At 37.8% G+C, this 24,585-nt stretch overlaps 1 protein-coding gene across 1 annotated transcript in view; it reads right to left on the bottom strand.

Moving 5' to 3' along the window:
• The window catches only part of wnd (wallenda), a 199,052-nt gene extending 177,766 nt beyond the window's left edge, over positions 1 to 21,286 (bottom strand). Inside the window, exon 1 of the mRNA XM_069844634.1 lies at positions 20,482 to 21,286. The gene's annotated coding sequence lies outside the window, so the exon portion shown is untranslated. The remainder of the gene's footprint in view (positions 1 to 20,481) is intronic.
• Between the last annotated feature and the right edge of the window lie 3,299 nt (positions 21,287 to 24,585).

Genomic DNA, 24,585 nt, shown 5'->3' with positions numbered 1-24,585 from the left:
AATGATTTGAAACATCCGGATGAGGAAGTAAGAGGAATCAATTCGAACCTGATGTAAATATAGGCCTACAGGGTTAGTTAAAAGTCCCGCACCACCTAAATAACTTTTGAAGCATACGGTTCTGTGACATGAAACTTGGTATGTGAGGGTAACCATATACTAAGAACTCAATAATGGTATTACCGAGTTTTTCTACTTCCGGTTTAACCGGAACTAACTCCAACTCTCTTATTCTAAATGGAACACCCAACATATTTTATTTTTGAATAGTGCTCATTAAGAGCTTTTTAAAAATTACCCACACTCGACACTTCTGTACAAATTCAGTGTTACTAGGTCAAGAAAACAGAAAAGTGTATCGAATATTAAAATAATAAAATACTCCTTCCTTAACAAAAACAAAACAAAGCTAGCTCACCTTCTAAATTATGTATTCAAAATTGGTAGCCCTCAGCTGCTTTACAATGTGTCATTCGATCATAGAAACCATGTAAGGAATGATTTAACCAGGCTTTAGGAATATCTTGCACCACTTCCATTTTTATTTAGCAACACTGAATTTGTACAAAAGTATCAAGTGTGAATACTTTTTGAAAAGCTCTTAATGAGCACTATTCAAAGATAAAAATATATATTGGGTGTTCCATTTAAAATAAGAGAGTTGGAGTTATTTCCGGTTAAACCGGAAGTAGAAAAACTCGGTAATACCATTATTGACTTCTTAGTATATGGTTATCCCCACATACGAAGTTTCATGTTACTGAACCACATGCTTCAAAAGTTATTTAGGTGGTGCGGGACTTTTAACTAACCCTGTATGTAGGAACCACAACGGGAATCAACACGACGTCATTCAAGCCGCTTTGGGAACAATCCAGACGCAGTTCTTTTGTCACGTCACTGTCAAAGTCTACGGTGGGTTTATTTATCGTAAGCCATAATTCGATATCAGATTTCAATATGTTACATACCTACTTGTACTTTGTTTCCTTGTTTAGAATAAGATACTCTTCACTGTCAAATATTACACTCCCTTCGGTAAATCTGGAACTAATCTAGTTTCAACCCACTTCTGAAAGTTCTCACTGTTTATTTCGTCAATATAGTCAGGAGGTGACCTTGATTTTGAGTCATACATTAATAATACTCCTAGAGATAAACCCCATTTTCCCACCAGCATGCTCAACTGATCTTTGACATGCACTGTTGTTCAGTACATCTCGGCAGTGGCGTAGCGTCAATGTAAGCTAAAAAGCTTAGCTTCCCCAGTTAATAATAATTTCATAATAAACCTGCACTTTATGGACAAAATTATTTATTAATTTTAATAGAATTTATATTTACGCGTTAAATATTGTGATGCGGCAGCTCAGGATGATTTGTGATGCAGCAGTAAACAAGAAGCCTGCACACAGCAGCTTCCCAAGCAGACTGGTTTCTTCTGTGTAATCCACCCCGCAAATTTTCCATCCCTTTCTAACTAAACTACCCTAGTCACAAGGCTCGCAAGAAGCTAGCTTTAACATTTAAAATAAGTAGTTTTCGATTTATCCCTTTTCTGGAGTTGTGTTCAGTTGAAGTGTTAGTGTGGATTGTGGCTGATATATTAAATAATGAGCGAAATAACAGTTCCTGGCACCAATATTTACTTGAATTTTTAAGGACAATTCTATTATCAAGACTGACTTACGAACAAAAGTGTGATCTAAAAAACAAATGACCGACTCCCTTGCTGTCAATGAAGGACACAGCCAAAAGACAGACGCATACTTACGTAATGATACTAATATTGTGATTTCTCTAAGTATAACAGGGAGTGAGCTAATGTTATACGTATACGTGTCTATTTGTTAAGAGATATGTGTAAACCGTGAAATCATATTTTACTACGTATCATTTGAGGTCATGCCTTATTGGTGTTACTTACGAGGTTCCAACCAATCTTCGACTGCTGACTTGACATTGACTACTGTTTATTTTAAGACTATTTTTGTAATACGTTTTCTCATATTGCATGAGTTAGCTTCCCCTGCTCAAAATTTCATACTACGCCATTGCATCTCTGAACTGTTGCTTTGCCTATATTTTAAAACGCGCGTTTCGTTCACGTACACAACTGGACCTTAGGTCATTAAATTGTACCCCCCACTGCGTTCTAGGTAACTTTCCCTCTTAGCCACTGTGTCAATTCGTTCAATCACACGAATTCTGTGGTATTTGCATTTCCTGAAACGAAAACCTAACGATTTTTTATTATCTTTCTGAGGGTCTCTTTGCAATCCTTGCAATTTACAGAATTTACTTATAGAAATATAATAGTTTTCGTAACATGGGTAGTATTTCTTTATGGACTTCGTAATATTGATCTAATTTTCTTCTGGTTATGTATTTATCCAGGTCATCAGTAATTACGTTGTTTGTGACTGATGTTCTCAATCTTGCGGGGAATATTTTCCTTGCCTTTTTTTTTTTTTGCCGTTCCTTTGCAATTTTCATATGGTTCATTTCCTCAGACTTAACATCTTTACAGTATGCTCTGTTCCTCTTTCTGTTTTTTTACTACCTTCCACTTTCTCCTGATCGCCAGATTTAATTACATTAAATGCTATTAATCTAGCTTGTCCGCGAAGAGCTTCGTTCTTAGAAGACATTCTAACTGAAAGTAATGTCTACAAATATCTTTCTCTAGTTAAGTACACATAAACATACTCAAAAACACAAAAAAAGATACAAACATACACTCTAAAAACACAAACACACACAAAATACATAAAAACACACACACACAAACAAAAACACAAACTAAACAACACACACATACAAAAACACGCACAAACACAAGAACTCACAGAAACCCAAACAAGACATACACAAACACGAAAACACACAAACACAAAATAACAAATATAACAACAGACATAACTACACAAAAAACATAGGCTACAAACACAAAAACTACAAATAAAAACAACCACAAACATAAAAACAAAACATCACACACAAATATAACAACAAAAATAAAACAACACATACAAACACAAAAACGTACATACAATTCCAAATATAAACAAAAAACTCAATACAAAACACACAGAAACATAAAACCGTACACACAAATACAAATGCAAACTAAACAATACACAAGAAAACACACACACATAGTACATACAAATACAAACAAAACAACACATATACAAACACAAAAAACACAATACAAAAGATACATTTTTTAGTGGGTTATTTTACAACGCTGTATCAACATCTCAGGTTATTTAGCGTCTGAATGAAGCGAAGGTGATAATGCCGGTGAAATGAGTCCGGGGTCCAGCACCGATAGTTACCCAGCATTTTCTCATAATGGGTTGAGGGAAAACCTCGGAAAAAACCTCAACCAGGTAACTTGCCCCGATCGGGATTCGAACCTGGGACACCTGGTTTCGCGGCCAGACGCGCTAGTCGTTACTCCACAGGTATGGACCAAAAGATACATATAAACATAAAAACATACAAAGCACATAAAAACACGCATTCAAAAACACACACAAACACAAAACAAAATAAAACTATAAAAAAACGCAAATGAACACAAAAGCTTACAGGCAAATACACACATGAAACAAAACACATAAAACACACACAAAAATAGACACAAAAACAAAACTATACACGCAAAAACACATGCACAAAATATATATTAATTTCATTTAGTGTTCTGCCCAAGGGCAGGTCTTTCACTGCAAACCCAGCTTTCTCCAATCTTTCCTATTTCCTTCCTTCGTCTTTGTCGCCTCATATGATCCACATATCTTAATGTCGTCTATCATCTGATATTTTCTTGTGCCCCGAACTCTTCTCCCGTTCACTATTCCTTCTAGTGCATCCTTCAGTAGGCAGTTTCTTCTCAGCCAGTGACCCAACCAATTCCTTTTCCTGATCAGTTTCAGCATCATTCTTTCTTCAGCACCTCTTTCCAACACAGCTTCTTCTTCTCCATATCCACATTTCAAATGCTTCTATTCGCTTCCCTTCACTTCGACGTAATGTCCATGTTTCTGCCCCATAAAATGCTACAATAACTCTGCATTAGTCTCTTCCTTAGTTCTTTCTCCAGAGGTCCGCAAAAGATGCTCCTTTTTCTATTAAAAGCTTCCTTTGCCATTGCTATCCTCCTTTTGACTTCCTGGAAGCAGCTCATATTACTGCTTATAGTACACCCCAAGTATACAATAATAAAACGTACAGAAATACGCTTAGTTTCGCTCTCTTTTAATGCCGCAACACGACCAGGTAAAGAGTTCGCTCGGTCAGGTTAACTTGGGGCTGTAAACAACAGACAGGTAGCAGCCAGTCCTTACGGTTGCACTCTATTAGCTGCTTCGATCCATACCATGTTGCCAGTTCTTCCGTCTCATGTTACTAGGAGTATGAAGTTTATTTCAGAATTATTTTAGTTTCAATTACTCTCAAAAACACTTTCTATAGACAAATTACTACATTAGTCCACATTCTAGATCAGCGTTTCTCAAACTATGGTCCGCGGACCACCTGTGGTCCTCGAGTTCTGCCCTTGTGGTCCTTCAAAAAAGACAGAAGAAAAAATAAAATTCAAACGAATTGCGTATCGCACTATAGCAGAAAATCTCAGAGTTAGGAAATGGCACATGGCAATCGCCTTTCACTTTTTCTCCCAGTACTAATATTTTATGAAATTTCTTACCCTACCCGTCTACCCACCTCCCATTCTACTCAGCAACAAAAGAGGGATTTAAAGCACTATGAACGTGGCGTTTCTCGCCATCTTTTCCTGCATATCTGGTACCGAGCCTGTAATCCCGCCAGGGACTACCCGAATTCATAAGAGGACCAAAGTACCGACACTCGGTCTGCAGATTGAAATGGTCACGTACTGTACGTTATATACCAATAATAGAAACGTGCCAAATTGCATCTTTACTTGTTGAAAATCAGTCATGTTTCTGTATCAATTTTTTTTATTTGTTTTTCCAGATGACGATAAGAAATTTTAGACTCTGCCTATTTTAAAATCCGACAGGTTTACTTTGTACACTTGCGTGTTTCGTCTCTAAGTGCCGTTTCAATTTCGCGGGTTTCATTCACTCTTTTAAAAGCACTTCTTAACAAACAATGCACTCACTCTCATTGCCACACCAAGTAAATCCAAGTTCCAAATAACTCTTGTCATATTTGCCAAAGTATTTTTTCTTTGAATAGCTACCACTAGATATTTCTTTAACGGCACTATAATTAATATCTCCCTTCACACACAGCTTCCGAACTACAGAATGATTTATATAGAACTGACACATTTCTTTCATTAATTGTTTCAAAACGAATTGCGCTAGCGACAACTTATTATACCTAAAATGTAGAGGAATTTTGGGAGATTATTTACCTCTATAGCAAATGTTGAAAATGTCCTCCATCCTGCATAAGGCACAACTCAACACGTCGTTCCATGTTACTGGTCACTCGTTGGAGGACTCTGTTGTCAATAGCTTGAATCTCCTGTGTGATGTTGTGCTTCAGATCGTCCAATGTCTGGGGACGTGTGGCGTAAACCCTGTCTTTTAAGTATACCCCATAGAAAGAAGTCCGGCGTTGTCAAATCCGGAGATCTCGGTGGCCACAGGTTCCTGGAAATTATTCGGTCGTCAAAGAAACTTGCAATTAGTTCCATGGATTCATTTGATGTATGACATGTAGCGCCATCTTGCTGAAAATATCCTTGACTCAGCTCTACATCGTCCAGTTGCTCAACAAACTCCATGAAAATCAGTCGGTACTCTGTAGTGTTCACAGTCTGGTTAAAAAAAATTGGCCCCACTATTCCCTGTGCGGATATTCCGCACCAAACTCCGATTTTAACCGGGTGCATAGGTGCTTCATGGATGACATGTGGATTTTCGCTGGCCCAATGGCGTGAGTTCTGTGAGTTCACATAAAGAGTCGTTGATTTAATGGGTACTGCATTTTCACGTTGACACAAAATGTCGAAAACAGCTGCCAACAATAGGAATGAAACATAAACATCTGCGCATCTAGTGACAAGGAATCGAAACTCCAGAACATTCTGCTTAATTTGGTGCTAAAATTGGGTCAGTGCTGCCAACAATAGGAATAAAACATAAACATCTGCGCATCTAGTGACAAGGAATCGAAACTCCAGGACATTCTGCTTAATTTGGTGCTAAAATTGGGTCATTGAATGAATTTCCAAAGGAATAACTAAAAAAAGAAATGTGTCAGTTCTATATAAATCACTCTGTATTAGCACTGCATAAATGAAACGTATCATCATGTTACTGTCTTACAAAAAAAAATTCGGGTCGAAGGCAGTTTTCCATTATTTATAATGGGCATTATTTAACGGAGACATGGACAACTACTGCATGTACCACATAAGGATTTCAAACGACTAACTGCTAACAGGCAAGGGCAAGGGAGGAATCAACACTGCACAGAATTTGTTATAAGTTACTTGTGATTGGCTACAAAAAAGGTCTATAATTACAAAAGTATTTATTGTGATTAATTAATTCTACTTTAAAACATAAATATGCTGTTATTGAAATAAACTACAAAAATGATAAATTTGCTTTCGGAGGGAACAAGAATAAGGTGGTCCGCAGAACTGTTCTGATTTAAAAAAGTGGTCCCCACTTCAAAAAAGTTGGAGAAACGTTGCTCTAGATGAAACAACGTAAAAATTCAACTGCTGTCCCTTAAGTGCAATAAAATAATTCCAAGAAAGTAACTATTTTTAAACATGATTCCTATAATTTCAATTCGAAATAGGTATGGAATTGCCTTTAAACATTCATGGTCCTGTCACGCAACAACTAGGCTATGTGAAATTGAAGAGGGTACTGAGGTATCAAGGCATGCGTAAAAGGAAATGAAAAAAAAGCAGCTGAGCTCTCCAAGCAAAGGACAAACATCTAGGTACTACAGTGGATCTGAATAAGTCTGCGGAATTAGCAAATCAACTTCTAGAAATGCAGTAAAGCGGTGGACTACGAGAGAACACAAGAAAAAGTGGTAAGAACATCCTGATCAATCCTTTGGCAATTTTTGTCAAGTCTTATCCCAGCTCTCATAAAAACTTTTCTGCACTTGTTAAGAAGGAAAGTTAAGGCAAGAGGCTGAATTAATTAATTACTGGACTGAGACAATTCAACATCTTCAGAAATTGGGTATCTTCCTAGGAAAACCCACGGCCACCGGCGTAGCTCAGACTGTAACGCTCTTCTCTGCTGATCCGAAGCTGTACTCGGAAGTAGGTTCGATTCAAGCGTGTTATTTTTTTTTTTTTTTCAAATTTTTCCCCAATCGCAAGGCGAATATCAGGTGATCATTTGGTTTCATTTCGCCGGAAACCACTCTGTGTATGTATTTAAAGTGATATTTAAAAAAACGCAGTAAAAATAAAATGGAAAGATTTCGCTAGGAATATTTTATGGGAGAAAATATGTCTGCGCCCAAGAGTCAAAGGGGGAGTGTTAAAAAAAAAAGCATTAAAGGTATTGAGAGATGGTAGTGTTCATCGAAAGAAAAAGAAAAACTCTAATAAACATGGTTATAAAATTAATATCATCCGAGATATGATTAACTTACTTGTTTATCAACATCATAAGAGATGTCCAATGTGATTTCCATTAAAAAAAAAAAAAAAAAAGAGTATTCAGATGCGCGGAGTGATACATTCCAGTTTGTTATTGGTGTTCTATGGATTACATTACTTTATGATATACTCGGAGTGACATATTCCAGTTTGTAATTATTGGTGTTCTATGGACTACATTACTCTATGGTATGCGCGAGTGATACATTCCAGTTTGTAACTGGTGTTCTATGGATTATATTACTTTATGGTATGCGCGGAATGATAGCCTACATTCCAGTTTGTAGTTTGTGTTCTATGGATTACATTACTTTACGGTATGCGCGGAGTGATACATTCCAGTTTGTATTTGGTGTTCTATGGATTACATTACTTTATGGTAAGCGCGGAGTGATACATTCCAGTTTGTAATTGGTGTTCTATGCATTGTATTACTTTATGGTATGCGCGGAGTGATACATTCAAGTTTGTAATTAGTGTTCTATGGATTACATTACTTTATGGTATGCGCGGAGTGATACATTCCAGTTTGTAATTGGTATGCGCGGAGTGATACATTCCAGTTTGTAATTGGTATGCGCGGAGTGATACATTCCAGTTTGTAATTGGTGTTCTATGGATTACATTACTTTATGGCATGCGCGGAGTGATACGTCCCAGTTTGTAATTGGAGTTCTATGGATTACATTACTTTATGGTATGCGCGGAGTGATACATTCCAGTTTGTAATTGGTATGCGCGGAGTGATACATTCCAGTTTGTAATTGGTGTTCTATGGACTACATTACTTTATGGTATGCGCGGAGTAATACATTCCAGTTTGTAATTGATATGCGCGGAGTGATACATTCCAGTTTGTAATTGGTGTTCTATGGATTGCATTACTTTATGGTATGCGCGGAATGATACATTCCAGTTTGTAATTGGTATGCGCGGAGTGATACATTCCAGTTTGTAATTCCTGTTCTATGGATTACTTTATTCTTTTGCTGAAGAGTACGACATCCATAAACTCTAACACACCACTTATATACCACCACCAATAAAAACAAAACGGTTAACACAGGAACAAAATTTCAACAGACTTACTTGTTCTTCATATTTCAAGAAATCATAACTGAAATTTGTATCCTTCCACCGTATATACGCTTCATAGAATAAGCCTCAATTTACGAGTTAGTGTTCAAAAATGCCTCGTGAGTGATTCTAAGAACGACTGAGCTACGTTTAATACTGGTAACAGTCTGCTTTTGTAGGGTTTGCGTGTTCGACGAGGGGGCGTGGCCTTATAATTCATTATTTCTTTGAATCAATGACGTTCCACTGTAAAATAACACGAATGTGTAATGATCGATTTTTAAGTTTACAAAATGGATAGTGAATATAATCTGTAAACTTCAGAGCATAACAAACCGCTTGAAGACAGTCATAAATACGAATGTGATTGAGGTCCCAAATAAAGCAACTGCCCAAGCCGCCTGTTTTGTGAAGTCGAGATTTTTTTCAGAGGTCAGCTCTGCTAAGGCAGAGTGACCTTCCACGGATAAGAAACAGTCCAAGTTGATGTCTTTATTCACGCCATTTTTTGATAAACTAAATATTTACGTATTTTAAAAATAAAACATATTTAATGGAGACTAAAAATTTAAATTTTAAAGTTGCACATATCTCTATTTCAAGAATTCTTCTGTCCATTTATAAATGTAAATATAAAATTTCGGATACTTACTTATTTCCTAAACTTATCAGAATTGTACCAAAAAAAATAGTATTGTATGAAACTTAAATACTATAAGACAGGGCTGGGCATATTACGTGATTCTGAGAAATGAGCGCTGTTTACTTTGAAGAGCAATTCTCCCGAGCGGCGTGACGCTTGCATACTGTACGTCACTCGCTGTCAGTGCAGTGGTTGACTCTGTAGTAGGATGGCGAACATTGAAGATGCACCCGCCTGAGAAGCTGTATGTCAGACGAAGACCTAAATTATATTTTGAGATTGAACATGGCTAATTCATTTGTTCCAAACATTAAACGGCTTCTGCAAATAAAATGATCTCATAAGTCTCGGAAAACAAACACACAGTTATTTTGAGTATTGAGTTTCAAGAAGTTTTGTTTCAATAGAAAATATTTATTGACTTCAGATCGACAGAAGTAAGATTTTGTTTCAATAGTTTATTCATGCAAAAGAAAAGTGTAAGGTAATGTTTATTAATAATTTCCTTCTTGTGTTTCTGATTGTAATCCTTTATTACATAAGTTTGTATTATTAATACCATTATATAGATTGTGCAAATAAGCCTAATGATTTGTGTGTGTGCGTGTGTGTATGTGTGTGTAGAGCGAAGTTTATTTCATTAAATTAATAAGAGTGTTATAAATTCTTTAATGTACAATGGATTGATGTAATATCCTTATAAACTATTATGTACTGAATGACCCACACCTGTGGAGTAACGGTCAGCGCGTCTGGCCGCGAAACCAAGTGGCCCGGGTTCGAATCCCGGTCGGGGCAAGTTACCTGGTTGAGGTTTTTTTCCGGGGTTTTTCCTCAACCCAGTACGAGCAAATACTGGGTAACTTTCGGTGCTGGACCCCGGACTCATTTCACCGGCATTATCACCTTCATTTCATTCAGACGCTAAATAACCTATATGTTGATACAGCGTCGTAAAATAACTCAATAAAAAAAAGAGACTGAATGACTAGAACAACCGTGGCTCTTGTTATATTAATGCAGGGAAGGTAGCTGTAATGTGAGTCCGCCACTGCGTGAGCGTTCTGCTCCGGCTTGGAATTGAAGTGCCTTGCGGAGCGAGAGCAGCTCTGGCCGGCTATATGGAGCCGCTCTCATGCCTGGCGCTGCTATACCTGGTAAGGTTTATCTTGTCTCAGTAGCAATAAAACCAAGTCCCTTCAAATGAGGGTGGAGATTATAGGAGGGTTGTAAATTTTCAGGATTCCTTTCAAAACCTTGTTATTGTACAGGCTGCCGGAACTCAGTTTCTTGAAAGACAAGCTCAGTGACGGAACTACACAGTACGGAGAGAGATATTTTGTTATTTTATTTTGCGCTACAGAATGTATCAACTAGTCCCTTCCGCCACTGGATGGATGGACGGCACCCCATCGCCATTACAACACAGACGAAGTAAGACATATCTCCTTTCTCTCTCTTTTCACAGTGAGACAAGATACATCACACAGCCTTTATAAGAGAAAGATTTTGAAGATATGCAGGTGAGCTTGCACATCGAACAGAAGAAAGTAACTAAATTGTTGCCAGTGCGCCATGATACCTTTAAACATGCAGAAGAGTTATACGAGATAAGGAATCATCCAGATGACTTAGCTATAGAAGACGAAGAAACCATATCAAAAGACGAACAAGAATTTCATACTTTAATGGAAGAAGTTGAACTAGCGCTTAGGAAAATTAAGAATGGGAAAGCAACAGGAGTTGATGGAATCCCCATGGAATTAATTAAATGCTTGGAAGGAAATTATGTCATTATGCAACGAAAAATATGAGAAAGGCGAGTGGCCTGAAGATTTTACGGAGACAGTGTTGTTTCCAATACCGAAGGAAAGTAATGCCGAGAAATGTAACGAGTTCAGGACTGCCAACCTGATATCACACTCGGCGAAGATTCTTCTGCGAATACTGAATCGACGTTTATATTCTAAGATGGAAAAACAGTTGAAAGAAAAGCAGTTTTTTTTTTTTCAGGAAAGGAAAAGGTATGAGAGATGCAATTGGACTGCTACGGACAATCAGCGAAAAATACCTAGAGAAGAATAAAGAAGTGTATGTAGTATTTGCGGACCTAGAAAAGGCTTTTGACAGAGTGGATTGGAATAAACTGATGGGGATCCTAAACAAAATTGACATGAATTGAAAAGAGAGAAGACTGTTCAGTAATCTTTATGTGAAACAACGAGTCAAAGTCAGGATAGGAGAAGAAATGTCAGAAGGAAGTGGATTTTGGAGAGTACGTCAAAGATGTCCTTTATCACCTACCCTGTTCAACATATACTTGGCGGACTTAGTAAAGAACTGTTTTCAGAACATGGGAGGCGTGATAGTAGGAGGAAGAAGAATAAAGTGCACAAGATTTGCTAATTACAAGGCGTTGTTAGCAGAAGAGGAAATGATACTAAAAGATATGCTTTTTTATTTTATTGGGTTATTTTACGACGCTGTATCAACATCTATGTTATTTAGCGTCTGAATAATATGAAGATGATAATGCCGGTGAAATGAGTCCGGGGTCCAGCACCGAAACTTACCCAGCATTTGCTCGTATTGGGTTGAGGGAAAACCCCGGAAAAAACCTCAACCAGGTAACTTGCCCCGACCGGGATTCGAACCCGGACCACCTGGTTTCGCAGCCAGACGCGCTGATAGTTACTCCACAGGTGTGGACAAGGATATGCTACTGGAGCTAAATGACAGCTGTGAGCAGTATGGGATGAAGATAAATGCAAATAAGTTGAAAAGTATGGTCACAGGAAAAAAAATAAAGAAGGTAAACGTGCGAATTCTAAATGAGGCAGTAGAGCAAGTGGACAGCTTCAAATACTTGGGGTATAAGGAGTAACATTACCTGCTGCCAGAAAGTCAAAAGAAGGACAGCAATGGCACAGGAAACTTTAATAGAAAAAAGAGTACCTTCTGCCGACCTCTGAAAAAGGACTAAGAAAGAAACTAGTCAAGTGCTTTGTGTGGAGAGTGGCATTGTATTCGGCCGGCAGGAACATAGACCTTATGATGAAGTGAAGAGAAGCGAACAGAAGCATTCAAAATGTGGATATGAAGAAGAATGGAAAGTTTGAAGTGGACAGACAGAATAAGATATGAAGCTGTGTTGAAAAGAGTGGGTGAAGAATGATGCTGAAATTGATTAGGAAGTGAAAGAGGAATTGGTTGGGTCACTGGCTGGAACTGTCTGTTAAAGGATGAACTAGAAGGAATGGTGAACGGGAGAAGAGTTCGGGGAGAAGATATCAGATGATAGACGGCATTAAAGGTGCGATCACACGTCGCTACTTTTGCAGCGCTGCAGTACAAAAAACTGCGCAACTCTCGTACTGCGACGTGTGAACAACGGTGCAACCCGAAAAGTAGCGGCTGCCGAACCTGCTGCTCGCTACTTTTCCATGCTGCGCGCAACTTAAAAGTAGCGACGTGTGAACAGGGTTCTCAGGGTTGCAGCCGCAGCATTTTTGATATCGGTTTTGTTGAAACTTTTGCTGCGGTTGCGACCAGTGTTACCACCCAAATGTGCCAATGATACTTTTATTGTTTGGATGTATTTTAATGTTAGATGTGATGAAAATAAATTATTTGTAACAGTTATTAAATGCACAACACAGTCTGAGTATATTTGCTGACGATATAATTAACTTTTTTTAATTTTCTGTAGTATAGTTTCAAACAGGAGGGTTGCCAACATTGATTACGTGAATATGCTGTTGGTTATCATTTAAGTACAGTATATAGGCGTTTTTAAAAACTTTATAGTAAAAATAATGTCAATTTCTGAATACTAGTTAGGACAGAAAAGCAAATAATAGATAAGTAAGCTTTCGCACGAGTTTATTAATAATGCGAACATAACCACAAAATGTATATTGAGAAGTCAACACGGAGATGGAAACCTGCAGCGTGACTGCGGCTGCAAAAGTAGCGCCTTGCGTGTGAACAGACTCGCAACCTCCAGTTGCAACTTTTGCTGCACTCGGGTTGCGCAGCACGAAAAGTAGCGTGCAGCGCGCTACTTTTGGCTTACGTGTGAACACGACACGCAACTTTTGCAGCTGCAGTACAAAAGTTGCTCAGCAAAAGTAGCGACGTGTGACCGTACCTTAAGATATATGGATCATAAGCGGAAACATAAGCAGAAAATAGTAAAGATTGGAGAAAGCTGAGTTTGCAGTGAAAGACCTGCCCTTGGGCAGAACACTGAATGAAATGAATGATACAGAACAGCTGTATTGAGACAAGCAACAATTTCGTTGCCATGAAAATAACTCTTAATTGCAACGTTGCCAGTGTGCGATCTATCATTTGGACCCATGTATTCTATTTTGTCAACTGTTTAGTTGATCAGAGTCCCGCGCCGTGTTGTCGTAGTCTAAGGAGGAAATGGAGGAAGAAATTTTCTTACGAAATTTTGGCCAGTGCATGAAACCGGTGTCCACTCATCATCGTGATGAACTTGGGGATCTATGATAGGTAGCGGAATCTGGTTACGACAACCAGCTATAACGGCTGGGTGGACCATCGTGCTAACCAAACGATACCTCCGTTCTGATTGGATGATCGTCCACCTCTGCGGAAGCATGTGGATGTGAGGCCAGCAGTCGGTCCTGGCTTCACTCTTAATGGGCTGTTGCGCAGCGAATTTGTTTTAGTTAATCAAGGGGATCATCGTGCTAACCAACGAGGTTGGATGATCGTTAACCTCTGCTTAGGCATGTGGACGTGAGGCCAACAGCCGGCTGGTCGGCCTTGGTCCTTCATGAAGCTTCAGGCCACGGGTTTAATTTAATTAAATCAATTACAACCTTGGAGCTAGAAAATCACTATAATCCACTAGCATATGTAGTAACAGAGGAAGAATGGTTAGGTTTCACCTTAGGGTATTAAGTAAGGTGATCCGGACTATACTTGTACAAGAGCGCGCCCGTTCGGCTACCCAGTCATTCATAGAATAGGAGTGGTAAACACAATAATACCACAGTGTACTATATACAGTCACGAAGCTTTGGATGATTTTTTGCAAATCTCGCGATAGTTGCTAGCCGCTTGGAGCGCTGTGGGTACTAGGAACAATAGACTGTGCCACAGCATCGTGCTCTAATACAGGCCGTAAGGCAGACCATGTAACTCGCTTAACCCGATCACGAAGGGCGGCGTTTCAACCATATAAATTAGTTGGAATGCATAAACAGTAACACATGTTTCTCTAAAATGTAGTGTAATTCTATTAATAAAATTTAAAACAATGCTTATGAGACACTTTAGACATAATTCACTTGCGAGTTAAGATGTAATATTATTTATGGTGTGAAAATTACGTTGTTCGTATGTGTAATACCTGCCTTTATTTCGATTAAATATTGCGAAATTCTTGTACATTCATTTATGCACGATTCACTAATTTTCAATTGCGCCGCACGGATATTTATACATGTTGAAATTATAGGTTATGTTTACTGTACCAGTTGCCCCTTTCTGTCTAAATTTAGTGATCTCCAATGCCTTGCCATTCATATGAAAATTATAAGTTATGTTTACTATATTTAACTTATACTGTATTCCTAAATTCGCAATCATACATTATAATTAAGCATAATGTCATGTATGATACCCCGGACATTCAATTTGTCTGTATTTTAATAGCTACTACAATTGAGTACTGAATTATTGTATTTATCTACTACTTAAAAGACAAAGTAACACAATTGTACGTACACGAATTTCATAGGAGTGGTATGGTAAATGTTTTGTCTAAAATTATGGAAGGTAGATGTGCTAAATTGAAATCACAATATAAATTATTTTTTATTAAACCTCAAAATAGCTTTCATTCTAAACTTGAAATGTTGACGCGAACAGATTATGTTAACATGTAAAATTCTCTTCATATTGAAATAACACAGTTTTGTAATTATTTCGGCAACATATTATGCAACAAGAAGTAAACGGAACTTATGGACACATTACACTAAATAAAGCTTATCAATTATACGCAATAAAGTTATAATATAATATTTCACTGGGCTCCATACACTGAAATAGAAAACCCAAACAAACATTACGGCCTGGTCTAGATCGAAAAAGCATTGAATGTGCCGTATTTCGCATTTTTGTGAAAAGCTATGTAAACTGTGAAATGTTCGTTATCGGTTGTAATAAATGTAAATGGCTAAAATACAATAATTTGAATAATAATATAGGACAAGGAGACGTTTGTAGCACTATAAATTGTAAGAAAAATAGGTTAGAGTTATCGTTCTTCCGAAAGATCCAGGAAGGTGAGTTTATAAAATATAATATATATATTTTATGAAAATAATATATAAACCTTATGTATTTCGTATTTCAATAGTGGAAGGAAGGTGTTAATTTTTTCAAAAGAACACGATATCGAAAGTACAATACATTTTATGGTCTGCTAGGGAAAGAGTCTGTGATGAGGCGATAGTAGCGATCCTGGGGTGAGCAACTATCTATGGATGCATATTTTAACTGTCTATGTTTGCATATTTAGTAAGTATTAAGCTTCGTGACTGTATATACTGGACTGTGATAATACCTCAGTCTAGTATATACAGTCACGAAGCTCAATACGTAGTAAATATGCATCCATACATAGTTGCTAACCACTAGGATCGCTAATATCGTCTCATTAGAGACAATGCGAAATAGTACCGGCACAGTCTATTGTTCCTAGGACCCTCACAACTCAAGCTTCGTGACTGTATAAACTAGACTGTGATAATAGTCATGTAGCAGTGCAAGCCTTCGGGTTTCTCCTTTGTACAAGAGGGGAAAAAAAAGTATTAGCGATCGTGTTTGGGCACTTAAAGCTAAATAACAATCAGCCTACAAAATACACAACTTTCTATCATAAAAAGACAACTTCATAGTCCAGGAGTCAATAAGTCTACAATATTTTCTATTCTACTGTATTCATTTCTATTAGTCTTTAATAAACATACGTCTATTTTCATCCACAGCCTTCTTTACGTTGCGCTTACAAATTGAAACGTAGTAACTATTTGCCGTCGTTCGAAACCAGCACAGCGCCAACGTCAGAGTAATTTCAATGCAAGGTTATGCCGTGATCCCGTGTTTATAGTACTCATTTCGACACTCTCGTGTACTCACAAACCGCGTATTTTAATTTACGTAAGCACTGGCAGTAAATAAAAGCAACGCAAATCCGATTCTAATAACAGATTATGACTGGGCTGAATATTGGCAGTAAATATTTGTCGCCTATCTTGATACCCTAAGATGGGCAAAAGTCTAAATTCGTTTCTTCTCATAATACAAATATAGTACATTATGCAACGAGCCTATAATGGTAGTAATTAAGACGCGAGTATGTTTATGAAACGAGCGCAAGCGAGTTTCATAATTTTCATACGAACGTCTTAATTACCATTATAGTCAAGTTTCATACGATTTTTTTATGCTCGACCATATTTCTAACTTGAATTTATTCGTAAGTATTCATGTTATTCTTATCTGACTGAGGAGCGGAACTGACCTTGTGCAATACCTCATAAATTGTGAGATGTGCGCAGACGCGAAAGTATTGATTTTTTGCGAGAAACAAATGTCGACATTGACCTTGATATAATCTAGAGAGTAAAATAAGCATTAATCTTGATATAACCTTGAAATTGAATTAGACATTGAAAAACGAGATGACAAATTGAATTTATTTGAATATTATTTACAATTAACGCTAATTATTATAGTAACAGAACTGACTTTATTTCAAATATAGGCGATTTATTGTGCAATTGGTGAAATGAATTTGCGGGAATGTGCTTTGTGAAAGGCTGGAAGATGACTGTGAATTGATGTTAATTTGTGTGTTGTTTTTTTCGACTGAGTTTAATATTACATTTGAGATTTCAATTTTATTTTGGATCGATTCTTCAACATAACCTTCTGCGACGTATTGGATTTCCAGCCTCCGTGGCATATCTGAGGATAATCGATACTTGCGCTTTCATATTGCTACAATGGTATTTTCTGATTGGTGGAACACTTGAACTTTAATGAATAGGTGTACTTTAATGAGGTCCATTAAAGGGCTGCTACCAGGTGTATAATTACTACATTTTGGCATGGTCGAGCATAAAAATATTTAAAAGACAGAACATATGGCAATTAAACAATACTCTATTTTATCTGATTATGTTATAAGGAATAAAACTAAAACAAAAATATTCATACATCTTACATAAACCGTGGCCACTATTGCACGATGCACGAAAAATTTCCACCATTACGAAATAACGCAAACTACCTTTTATTGCAGCGTTAAAAAATATTATACCATCCGTCGGTCGAACGCACTAGTTTGTCGTCAAATGGGCTGGTGTCCAGTTGGGTTATTCTTGAATTAAGTAGGTACCGTGATTTTTAACCTTATTTTCGGACAGTTTTGGGGTAAATCTTCTCAGACATTTCCACAAGAAATCATCACGTAACCAAGCCAACCACTATTATGCTGCACTGCGCGGAAAAGCGCTTCTTCCATCGGTCCAGGGTAAATATATTTGTGTATCTATCTACCAAAAAGTGTATATGCAAGGCATTCCAAAAGCGTAAAAAAACCAAACCTAACCTGTCACTAATCCTAGACATTTCGGAAACTCGCTTATTTATTTTTCCAGAGATAGCCTACGTACTTTCATTTTGTCATGAAATAACGCAGCTTAATTCAGACGTCAATGCCGTGTGAAGTACGTAGCGAGAACGAAGATTCAATTACCAGGGTATTCATAATAATAATAATAATAATAATAATAATAATAATAATAATAATAATAATAATAATAATAATAATAATAAATCCATAGTTTTCTGCCAAATGGCAGGTCTTTCACTGCAAACTCAGCAGTTTCCAATCTTCCCCATTTTCTACCTTAATCTCCTCATTGTTTTACTGTTGTTTAGTCAACTGTCCCAACACAGATTTAAATCTCATGACATCAAGAAGGCAACACTCATAAGACAACTAGCCAGCAGATAATGGGGTAGAATGGCCAGTTCCTCCCCCTCCAATTTCCGCACATGATCCGTACATCTTAATGTCGTCTATCATCTAATATCTTCTTCTGCCCGAATTCTTCTTCCGTTCACCATTCCATCCAGTGCATCCTTCAGTAGGCAGTTTCTTCTCAGCCAGTGACCCAGCCAATTCCTTTTCCTCTTCCTGATCAGTTTCGGCATCATTCTTTCTTCACCCACTCTTTCCGACACAGCTTCCATTTCTTATTCTGTCTGTCCACTTCACGCGTTCCAGTCTCCTTCATATCCACATTTTAAATGCTTCTATTCGCTTCTCTTCACTTCACTTCTGCTCCATACAATACCACACTCCAAACAAAGCACTTCATTAGTCTCTTCTTTAATTCTTTTTCCAGAGGTCCGCAGAAGTTGCTTCTTTTTCTATTAAAAGCTTCCTTTGCCTTGCTATCCTCCTTTTGACTTCCTGGCAGCAGCTCATGTTACTGCTTAGAGTACACCCCAAGCATTTGAAGCTGTCCACTTGCTCAACTGCCTCATTTAGTATTCGCACGTTAACCTCCTTTATTTTTCTTCCGACAACCATGGTCTTCGTCTTGTTTTCATTTATCTTCATCCCACACTCTTAACAACTGCCATTTAGTTCCAGTAGCATGTCCCTTAGTGTCGTCTCTTTTTTCTGTTAGCGACGCCATATCATCAGTAAATCTTATGCACATTATTATTATTATTATTATTATTATTATTATTATTATTATTATTATTATTATTATTATACTTACTGGCTTTTAAGGAATCCGGAGGTTCATTGCCGCCCTCACATAAGCCCGCCATTGGTCCATATCCTGAGCAAGATTAATCCATTCTCTACCATCATATCCCACCTCCCTCAAATCCATTTTAATATTATCTTCCCATCTACGTCTCGGCCTCCCTAAAGGTCTTTTTCCCTCCGGCCTCCCAACTAACACTCTATATCAGTCCCATTCCGAGGCTTATTTGAAGGATTCGTAACAAGCTGGTTTTTTACGGTGATGGGTTGTTAGCCCTTCGCCCAACCCCCAAGCTGGAGGACCACCCCTCATCGGCTGTCCGCGACTGCTTATTCAATATATTCACAGCTACCCTCCATATCTGGAGGCCGTCTTCTCGAACCGCAACCTGAGGACGCGCCATGCCGTGGTGATAGGGACCCACAATACTATTATATTATTATTAGGCCTACTATTACCTTTTTATTATTATTATTATTATTATTAGGCCTACTACTACTATTATTATTATTATTATTATTATTATTATTATTATTATTATTAGGCCTACTACTACTACTACTACTACTACTACTACTACTACTACTACTACTACTACTATTATTATTATTATTATTATTATTATTATTATTATTAGATCACATTTTAGATTTTAGGCTTAAGTCTATGAAAGTCATCAATCACATTTATAGAGTACCTACTTTTTCTTGTTTCAGAATCTGGAAGTAATGGTTTTGTTATTGTTATTATTATTATTAACAACATATTATTTATTATTATCATTATTATTGTTAACAATATTATATTATTATTATTATTATTATTATTATTATTATTATTATTATTATTGGTATTGAATTTTCTCGTGCACAGAGCAGTTATCGATCGTTAAATGATTAATTTCAGAAACTTAAAGCTTACCAATCAAACCACCGTTAAATTTTTGTTTTGTGAAATGAATTTCTCCCCTACTTACACTTCACGATATTATCGTTACAAACTGTCTATCGCGCGCAGTTTTACCCTAATACAATTTGCACTATATTTCTCAAGTTGTCAAACACTTGACTTAAGCAAACAAATCCCCTTTACTCAACGCAAGAGATGGATCGCACGTGTACGGTCTTTCATTTATTGTTTCTTTTTTCTTTTTAATTTCGTATCAGCTTTCACCTGGACCCGACAGGTCTTGCGGCAAATACAGCAAAAAAAAAAAAAAGCACTCTACGAGGTGGAAATAGGTTTCAAGGAACAGGTAACACTCCACAGATTGCAAACCTTACCTGATTGTGTGTAGTGGCAGTAAGAAGCGGTCCTTGCAGGATCACAGACCTTGTACTGCGGTCATCCGATGCTCACATCTGATCAGTAACACACTTCCAGTTCCACACATATGCATTGGCGACCCACTGTTTCTTTTTACTTTCTCGGATATATTTACCCTCCCTTAACTATAGGCAACCATCCTGCACAGCACACGCACCCGAACGTCATTACGCACACGCATCTTGTTACAAAGTGCTTCTTTACACCCCTATTGGATGTCAGACCTCCTCGCTTAGGAGGAATGCAATATGGCGGACAGGTACGAGAACGCACTCTGGTGCCAGCCAGCGGTCGATGGAAACTAGTGATTACGTCACCGGTAGTGGGGGAGGTGAAACAATACGATGGTGGGGGGGACAGCAACTCACGGGAAGAACGTGGGTGGAAAATATTTTACAAACACTAAAACAACATCGACGTATTTTAGCCCTTTGTAAGAGATGTATGACTCATCTGTTCCAAAATGAGATTTGTTCTCTTTTTTTTTTTATTTCTCACTGAGGACAAAACAGAATCAATTTTGTCATATTTAAACAGTTCGTAATTTCATTTTATTAGACACAAGTTGCTATAGAGATTCAAACAAAAACAAAAGAAGTCAGTTTTGTTGTTTAAGAAGCCCACTGAAATGTAAAAACTAATACAATTAATACCTTCCTTGGCTGTCGTAATCGATTCACGCGGCCAGGTAGGACACAGAATCGAGCACTTTCAATACCGGCCTAACATGTCCGATCTTGCCGTTCTGTCTACTGACGTTCGACTGGAGAGACATGGACGAAGAGGGCGTCCGGGAGTCGATCGATACGGAACGCACAACGACGGCGCCAAGAACTGCATAGCCGCCGTCACAACTGCTCTATGATATCGCGCGAGTACACTCCCTGGCAGGCCCGGAGAGATATCTGGTCCGAAGGGAAAGTTATGTAACGATGAGCTTCGCAGTTCCGGTAATCTCAGCCAGACATTGTTACGTCTCTCCAAACAAAATGTTGGCGACTGCCTTCAAAATCCGGATGCCAAATTATTAGAATTTCGATGGACTGGACGTACAGCGCGCATTTGACACTTTGGAAATGGTTTGCAACTACATCATGATACGCATGGTTCCATTTGTTGATACAGGTCTAGAGGATCCCAGTTCGATTCCTATTAGGGAAATAAAGATTTACAGTATCTTCCTTCCTCAGGGACTGGTTATGTCTTTTGTGTTTATCATGTTTTGTCTGCAGCAGTTGTCTTGCGCCATGCTGACAACAGAACCACACACTCTCACTCCTAAGAAGTCTAGTGTTGGTTTACAGTTTTCACAGTAGTGAAAATAGATCACACAATACTGCTCATATCATGAAATAAATTACAGCAATAATAATAATAATAATAATAATAATAATAATAATAAAAAAATAATAATAATAATAATTTATTGCTACAACTACGTTAATTGCAATTTATTCTGTTGGTATCTCCATACGCCTTCATTTTCTTTCTTCTCAATAGCTACGAGTAGTTGCTTGAATTGGATCTGTGAATAGTCACGAAAACATACATACATACATACATACATACATACATACATACATACATACATACATACATACATACATACATACATACATACATAATCCACACCTGTGGAGTAACGGTTAGCGCGTCTGGCCGCGAAACCAGGTGGCCCGGGTTCGATACATACATACATACATACATACATACATACATACATACATACATACATAGTCCACACCTGTAGAGTAACAGCGCATCTGGCCGCGAAAACAGGTGGTCTCGGTTCGATTCCCGGTCGGGGCAAGTTACCTGGTTGAGGTTTTTTCCGGGGTTTTCCCTCAACCCAGTATGAGCAAATCCTGGGTAATTTTCGGTGCTGGACCCAGGACTCATTTCACCGGCATTATCACGTTCATCTCATTCAGACGCTAAATAACCTAAGATGTTGATAAAGCGTTGTGAAAGTAAAGTGAAGTAAGTAAATCCGTGGGACTACAGTCCATGAAGGGCCAAGACCGACCAGCCGGCTGCTGGCCTCACGTCCACATGCCGAAACAGAGGTGGACGATCATCCAACCAGAATGGAAGTATCGTGTGGTTAGCACGATGATCCCCCCAGCCGTTATAGCTGGTTTGTGAAACCGGATTTTCGCTACCCATCGTAACTCCCCAAGTGCACCGGTCGCATACACTGGCCGAAATTTCATGTGAAAATTTCTTCCCTCAAAATAACTACTAAAATAAAAATACATACATACATACATACATACATACATACATACATACATACATACATACATACATACATACATACATACATACATACATACATACATACATACATACATACATACAATTTTTATTTTGTACAGATAACATTGTTCCACGTTTGAACGGTTAATGAAGAAATTCAAATGTAAAAATTAAAGCAAAAATGCATCACACTTTTTCAAGAAATGGTGATAGTGTTGTTGATGTTGGTGATCATGATGATAGGAGTGCATTCTGAATAATGATCGCCGCCTCATTATGTCTTCGATGTCATACAGAGATATAATCTGGTATTACTTCGTACATTGTTCCAGGGATTTCTGGATTAGGTGTATTACCTATATCACAAACGGTAATATCGTAACTAACTTTAAAATATGTCAGGAAAACTCAGTCTTAAATATCGCCTTCAGAGCTCGAAAGTGTTTTTATCAAAATTTTTGTTGATGACACAGATCCAACTTCATTACTATAATCGCAAAAGTCGTCGAGATAACACAATGTGAGACAGCAACAAACATTTTTGTACATTTAGATATTGAATTATCAGATTTCGTAGCATTCGCTTATCGCAAGAGGTCCGTGCTGGTGGGATATCGTGATAAAATAATATCAAGGCCATCTGTTCATTAACTACGAATATAAAAAATAACTACCTTCAGTTATTAACAAAAGACAGAAGCCATGTTTTACTTCTAGTTTGAAGCAATTCCATAGATCAATAACGTCAATTGTTTGCCTTCCCGTGTGTTAATAAAATTGAGTATTGGAATTTGAACTAGTTATACTACTAGGTTCAAAAAGTTCCCGGAATTTTACTACCATTTTTCGTATTAATATATAACAAGGGATATTATACATTTGTTTTGTTGGTAACATTCATGATGTCATTTCCTTAAAGTTTGTTGATAATGGCAATTATTGGTTTTGAGTTGTAGGCATTTGTTTATCATAGTGTTTTGTTTGTTCGTCGCATTTTGTAATTATGTCCACAGAGCAAAGTACAAACATCAAGTTCTGTGTTTTGCTGGGGACATGATCAGTATGGCTGATGAAGATGGTGATTTCTTAAACAAAATGAAACTGGTGCTACTTGTACGACCCAGTCCCTAAACGACAGTCATCTGAGTGGAAATCGAAAACATCTCCTCGGAAGCAAAAATTTCCTAGGGACACTTCCAAAGGCAAAGTTATTTTAAATGTTATGTTTTATTTAACGACGCTCGCAACTGCAGAGGTTATATCAGCATCGCCGGATGTGCCGGAATTTTGTCACGCAGGAGTTCTTTCATATGCCAGTAAATCTACTGGCATGAGCCTGTTGCATTTAAGCACACTTAAAGCAAAGTTATTTTGGAAGTTTTCTTCGACTCTCAGGGTCTCATGCACCATGAGTTCATTCCAGAAGGTCGTACTGTAACGAAAGAATTGTACGTAGAAACCCTCCGTCGCCTCTGGGACGCAGTGAGAAGGAAACGTCCAGAAAAGTGGGTAGAAAACAACTGGTTCCTTATGCATGACAATGCACCTGCTCATCGCGCAATTATTGTAAAGAATTTTCTTGCCAGGCACAACATAACTGCTTTGGATCACTCACCATACTCTCCTGATCTCTCACCACCTGATTACTTTCTGTTTCCCCGTCTGAAAAGTCATCTGAAAGGACGGAGATTCAATGCTGAAGAGGTTATCGCAAACGCAACGAGAGCTCTAAGACGGGTTTCACAAAATGGCTTCCAGGCCTGCTTCCAGGAACTCTACACGCGTTGGCAAAAGTGTGTTGT

Source organism: Periplaneta americana, chromosome 1, assembly GCF_040183065.1.
Source record: "Periplaneta americana isolate PAMFEO1 chromosome 1, P.americana_PAMFEO1_priV1, whole genome shotgun sequence".
In the NCBI taxonomy this organism is placed as follows: domain Eukaryota; kingdom Metazoa; phylum Arthropoda; class Insecta; order Blattodea; family Blattidae; genus Periplaneta; species Periplaneta americana.
The sequence above is the reverse complement of the archived record's forward strand: the minus strand, read 5'-3'. Positions and strand labels throughout refer to the sequence as shown.